Source organism: Lactuca serriola, chromosome 9, assembly GCF_051521515.1.
Source record: "Lactuca serriola cultivar US96UC23 chromosome 9, Lser_US96UC23_V15, whole genome shotgun sequence".
In the NCBI taxonomy this organism is placed as follows: domain Eukaryota; kingdom Viridiplantae; phylum Streptophyta; class Magnoliopsida; order Asterales; family Asteraceae; genus Lactuca; species Lactuca serriola.
In genome coordinates this window covers 201,843,914-201,850,422 of record NC_136416.1, presented here as the reverse complement: position 1 = coordinate 201,850,422, position 6,509 = coordinate 201,843,914, and the positions used below count along the sequence as shown (strand labels likewise).

Genomic DNA, 6,509 nt, shown 5'->3' with positions numbered 1-6,509 from the left:
ATCAATAGGGTCTAAGGCACCAAGGCCGGCCCTTTTTGTATTTGTATCCGGATTATGGCATGACATGTTTATTGATTACATTATGGTAGTTAGGATGGTGATATGCTTATGCTTAGTGACCTGGTTAGGTCGGTGTCCTGGTTATAGGATGATGTTATGTTAGTGACCGGTTAGGTTTGTATCCCGGTTATTGGGATGTTGATGTGGTTAGTGATCTGTTAGATCCGTTTGGTTGTTATATGATATGAGATAGCATATGATATTTATATGCACATGTTTGTTTGGTTGGGGGTTGGGTTGAGGCGGTCCTGCTTTGTGTTGTAGGCCAACATACCCGACGAGTGGTCCGGATAGGTTGTAGGCCCTGCGAGGCGGTCCAATCATGCCGAGTGCTCGGGAGCGGTCCAGAGAGACTGTAGGCTCTACGATGCGGTCCAGTCAGGCTGAAGGCTCAATATGCATGTTGTTATGTAGTTTTTGATATGATATGATTATGGTTATATGAGGTTGGTATTTTGGGGGTGACTCACTAATCTTTCAGGCTTACAGTTTCAGTTTATTGTTTCAGGTACATCAGGGGATTGTGGCAAGGCAAAGGCGTGATCATACAACTCCTCACTCTTTATGACTTTGATTATGGGATACTCTGATATGATACATTTTGAAAACAAGTTTGTAATGGTTTATGGATTTGAAATGTTTAATTTAAAAGTTTAAATTTGGCATGATTTTTATGGGTGTTACAACTACTGTGACCTAGGAGCAATTCTCAGAGAGGTTTCGCATGAGGTATGTTCCCCTGGTGGAGAAGGAGAGGTTGGCTCATGAGTACTTTCATTTGCGGCATAGGAATGAGACGGTAACAGAGATCACCAAGATGTTCACGGAGAGGGATCTTTTCTTCCCCGAATTTGCTGCTATAGTGTAGGCCCAGATGACTTGGTACTTGAGCATGCACTAGCCGGGAATCGAACCCGGGTCTGTACCGTGGCAGGGTACTATTCTACCACTAGACCACTGGTGCTTTTGTGTTGTTGTTTATCAACTAATTATATTTTGCTTAGAAGAACCCAGAGTTGGTATCACAAAAAACTACCACTCTTCAAATTCTAAGCAAGCATACAACCAAACAACACCATGCATGGGTCTACTTTTATTTATCCATCAAATGTTGTGTAGTTAAGGGATTGGTCACATGGCTTGTTCTACATACCAATCGTCTGAACATGGAAAGCACTACCTAATGAACATGGGAGTATGACAAGGTGGGTATGAAACATACCCAAAATACGGTCCAAAAATTTCGTTTTTAAATCATTAATAAATCCATAAATATCATCAGCATATAAAAATCATAAACCATGTATCTCAAAATGTAATAACAACTGTCAACATAACAATCTCAAATCAAATATCAGAGTGAATATCCCAGGCTAAAAGTTGTGGTGTGTGCCATGCAGTCATCCCGAGCTCTTCCATTTGCTACCGGAAGTACTTGAAACCAAAAACTGAAAATGTAAGCACGAAGCTTAGTGAGTCTCCCCAAACTACCCCATACCATACACATAATCACATACTGCAAACATTGGGCCTAACCCGCTACCTCGGGCCCCGCCCGACATCGGACGAATCCGGCATCAGGCCCCGCCTGACATCGAGCCCCGCTCGGTATACAGATCTGTTTCTACTAGGCTCCGCCTGGTCCCCGCCCGCTATACACATACAAACATATAATCATAAAAAAATATTTATGATTTTAGAGTTTGTGACATGACTATAGAAAACTGAATGATGATAAGCTTGTAATTGATAAAGAAGAGAAAAGCATGATTCAAGATAAAGATGGAGGATTAAAAAGTTTATTAAAAAAGGCCAATGGATTAATCCTCAACAAGATATCAGCAAGAAAAGTTGTAATGCTACCATGGATTTTGCAAGGTTTGTGGATTTTTTTTCTTTATTTTCTCATGTATTTATACTTTTTTTATTGATAATATATTTATTATTATATGTTTTGAAGAATGAAAGTTGAATATATATCACTCAAGGAGAGCTTGGAAAGCATGGAGCATTTAACTAATTCAATTCGTAGACTTCGTTTGTCTCTCATTAAGGTAATCATTTTATATTATATAAATTTATTATTTTGAGTAAATTACACAAATGGTCCCTGTGGTTTGCGTTAATTTGCGCATTTGGTCTCTAACTTATTTTTTAACTTGGAAGGTCCCTACCGTTTGTTTTTGTTGCGCGCTTGGTTCTTGTTTTACCTAAAAAGACTATTTTGTCCTTGATTTTTTAATATATTTAAATAAAGTGGGGTAGATAAGGTAAAGTAATGTGAGGTGGAAGTGAGGTTAGGAGTGTGTTTATTTAAATAAATTAGAAAAATCAAGGGCAAAATAGTCTTTTTATGTAAGACAAGGACCAAGCGCGCAACAAAAACAAATAGTAGGGACCTTTCAAGTTAAAAGAAAAAAGTTAGAGACCAAACGTGCAAATTACCTTAAACCATAGGGGACCATTTGTATAATTTACTCTATTATTTTTGTCTATCAAGTTAAGGTAAAATACAAAAAAAAGAGAATATTTTGGATAGTTTATGAATAATAAATTGTTGTGTAACTTTTTTAGGTTAAAGAATCGGATACGGATACGGTTTTAGAAATTATTGAAAATGTTAAGACAGAAGCAAAGCTTTTAAAGATGGCTCTTGGGAGTTGTGTTTCTATAAGTTGGTCAACAGCTGAGTTGGATATGAGTCAAGAAAAAGTTGATGGGGTGTCAGCAGCTGGTTTTGAGACGGTGGAGTTGCTTATTTTAGCCACACCTCTGTTAAAAGAAAAGACTGTCTGTCTTTGTTTCACTTTCTTGAAACAGACAAATATATAGATAATAATTTGGTTTACGTGGTTTGATGGTGAATAGTTTGTATTGATAGATTGTTTGGTTTATGTTTATATTTTTTTGTGTGTTGTGATTATTTACTAGTTTATTTTGTAGCTATAATCCTATAGATAGGGCTATATAGCCTATATAGAATGAAATAAACCAAAAAACCGTAAAAAAATCTACAAATCCTATAAGCATTAAGCATTTAAGCTAGTGGTCTTTACTACAACCAACAATTGTAGTATATGTTGGTTATGTGTAACTTGTATGTTATTTGGTAGCAAATTCTTTAATTTATACAAAATAAATGTGAAAATATAATGAATTATTGAAATTAATGCTTATATATTGTAACACCCAGTTTATTAATTAAATAAATAGATAAAATTTAATAAAGAGTAGTAGCCCTAAAATCCATAATATTCGGTGAGATGTTGGTTTTGCGTAGACCTGACAAACGTGTCGTGTCGTGTTGGGTTCCTGTCGTGTTAAGACATTAAACGAGTTGAGAGTGCTTGACCCTAACCCGACCCGTTTAATTATCGTGTCGTTTCGTATCAACCCGTTTATTTTCGTGTCGGGTTTCGGGTTAAGGTTTAAACCTTATAAATATGTTGTGTCATGTCGGGTTGAAACATTTTAAAGGTTGAAAAGTAAGATTCATGGAGAAAAAAAATGAAAAAGTGAAATGCTGGAGTTGGGAGGTGGAACCAAAAAAAAAAGTATACTCTCACCATCCCATATTTATTGTCTATTTTTGACTTTGAAGTTTTCATTTTTCAACTTTAACCTTAAATATTTTTAGTTGTGTTATAAATTACTTGATAAAACTCATAACAATGAAAAGATATTTAAACCACAATCCATTCATACATTTTGCATTAAGTGTTATATATTAAAAACAAAAATATTTAAGGTCAAATTTGAAGAATAAAGACTTTAAAAGTCAAAATTGGACAATAAATATGGGATGGAGGTAGTAGTAAGTTTAGAAAGCAAAATGAAAAGAGTTAGAGTTGGGAAGCAAATGAGATGGGTTATGAGGAGGAGTAAAATTAAATCACTTTGAAAGTTTGAATTTTACTTTTAATTTTAGAGATTGGGCCTATACAAATATATAATATATAAAATATTTATAAAAATATGAAATATATATATATATATATATATATATATATATATATATATATATATATATATATATATAAGTAAACGGGTCATCTTCGAGTTGAAAGTCTTGACCCTAACCCTACCCGTTTAATTCTCGTGTCGTGTCGTGTCAACCCGTGTACATAAACAGGTCAAAATCTTTGACCCTAACCCGCTAACTTCGTGTCGAGTTCGTGTCGGGTTTTCGTGTCGTGTCAGATTTTGCCAGGTCTAGTTTTGGGAGCTAAATGTTATAATTTTATGAAGACATGGGCTCTGTGGTAATTATTTGGAATTAATTTACAATGAAATGAGGTGGAAGGGCTGAATATGTCATAATTAAGATATTAGGGGATGTTTGGTAGATTTTGTACCTAAATTGAAAGGAATTTAGAATGAGGAGGGCTAAAGAGTAAAGTTTAGACTTGATTTGAAAGGAATTGGGAGTGAGGGGGGATAAAATGTAACTTATGGAGCTGTTTTGAAGAGTTTATGTGATGGAGGGGTTGGAAGTGACAAACTCGCATGGAGTTTGTATGAACATGAGATAAATCAGGCCATCCGCTCCATATCGTTACACCACCCTAACCCTAGCCTCGTTTACAGTCGCCACGATCTCTCTTCCGCCGCTTGTCCAATCTCCAACCGCACACTTCCTTCCCGTTTCCGATCGAGCAAGACCGCCAGGCGCAACCGTTCTAGCCTCTGCCACCTTGTCATTGGATACCATCGTCACATCCTCTGCTGCTCCGGTGAAGTCGCGAACGGCCGAAGAAACCCCACCAAGAACGAAGTCAGAACTGTGACTGGCGGACACAAGTCGGGTGAGAACGGAATGCTCACGGTAAGGCCATCTTTCACCTCCTTCATCCCTTCTAGCTGTTTGAGGCCGTAACCGCCGTTGGTTGCCATTCAGTGGCGTTCCAGTGATGTTCTGCCACCTTGTAGGTGGCTGATTGTGCGTGTTCGCCTTTATAGGCTGATTTCATAGCTAACAGTGGAATATTTGTGTTATTTTAGGTAGGGAAGCAAGGTAAACCACCGCCACCACCACGTGAGGTGGTGGCTGTGATCACAACCGTCGATGTTTCCGCCTCGAGATGTCCGATGGGGTGTGTTTTTCATGTCCAACACATGTTGTGTGTGTTGTAGGTGGTTTGTTTGGTCGGAAAAACCAATAACAACCACCACCACCACCATGTGCCACCGTGTAGGTGTGTTTTAGTGTGTGTATGAGTGTTTTTGATGAGTGTGATGTTATATTTATTAGTTGGCTGGCTGGAAAACCAAGAACTGCCACCACCACCGTGAGGTGGTGGCTGCCGCCACGTGCCACCGCTGGCCACCATAAGGGTGGTTGCGTGCGTGTGTTTATTTTAGTGTAGTGTGTGTGATTATTTTGGGAGTTCATTGTAAATTGTAAAATCCAAAACAATAATGAAAGAAACTCGAAACCACCACCGTGAGGTGGTGGCTGCCGCCGCCGGCCACCATGTCGGGTAGCGGTGTGCTTAGTTGTGTTGGGATTGCTTTTTGGATGTTTGGACGAAGGACTAAAACCCTAATTGACCTAAGGAAAAACCTAATGGGCTTAAGGACTTGGTTTTGGGCCTATTGGGCTAAGATGGGGTTGGAAACCCTAATTAGGGTTTACAAAACCCTAATATTGGATTTATGGGCTTGGACTTATCGGGACCCACTTTTGGGCCATTGGAATGGAATTGTGTGTTAAGCCCAATCACACCATATGATTTATTTAGAAGAATGATGGACTTAATGGATTAAGTCCTTAATGGGTTAAGTGAGAAACACTTAACCCTAATCGTCATTTTATGTGAAAACCCTAATTTCACTTGGGTTTATTGTTGGGCCTTTTATTGGGCCTTGATGATTGGATAATTAATGGGCTTTGAGGCAAGGCCCATCTGAGGAGTTGGGCCCATTTTGGAAAATCGGGCCATAGATGGGCCATAGTTTGGGCCTTTGTGATTATGTGATATTGGGCCATTAGAATGTTGAATGTTGGACTGGACTAAATGGTTGGGCTTTATGGTAAGACCTTATAAAGGTTTGGGCCCAATTTGGAAAATTGGGCCATGTGTCTGGCTTTGACTCATAGTTGACTTTTGGGCCTTTGGATTGGGCCTTGGGCTTGAATAAAGCTAAGTTAGGGGTAAAGTAGTATTTAACCCCAAGTATGTATTTATGTGTTGGAACTCAATTATTAATTGGGTGATGTTTTGATGTTGACAGATCGAGAATCTGTCATCCAGCAACCGGGGGTTATGTCTACGGGACTTCAACAGTGTGAGGTGAGCTACCTTCTAGTAGGGGTGGGTCTAAGGCACCAATTCCGGCCCACCAGTAGGTGACTATGTTTGAGATGATTGTCTTTGTGATAATTATCTGGTTGCCATTATTTGATATGCTTATTGTGCTGGGACACTATGAGATATGTGTTAGTAGTA

At 38.5% G+C, this 6,509-nt stretch overlaps 1 long non-coding RNA gene and 1 other non-coding gene across 2 annotated transcripts; one reads left to right on the top strand and one right to left on the bottom strand.

Moving 5' to 3' along the window:
* Positions 1–953: 953 nt before the first annotated feature.
* TRNAG-GCC (transfer RNA glycine (anticodon GCC)) lies at positions 954–1,024 on the bottom strand. The gene has a single exon. It is a non-coding gene; the product is annotated as a tRNA-Gly (tRNA).
* Positions 1,025–1,873: 849 nt separating this feature from the next.
* On the top strand, positions 1,874–2,730 carry LOC145072262 (uncharacterized). The gene is made up of 3 exons (XR_013690961.1): positions 1,874–1,938; positions 2,021–2,114; positions 2,635–2,730. It is a non-coding gene; the product is annotated as an uncharacterized LOC145072262 (long non-coding RNA).
* Positions 2,731–6,509: the final 3,779 nt, after the last annotated feature.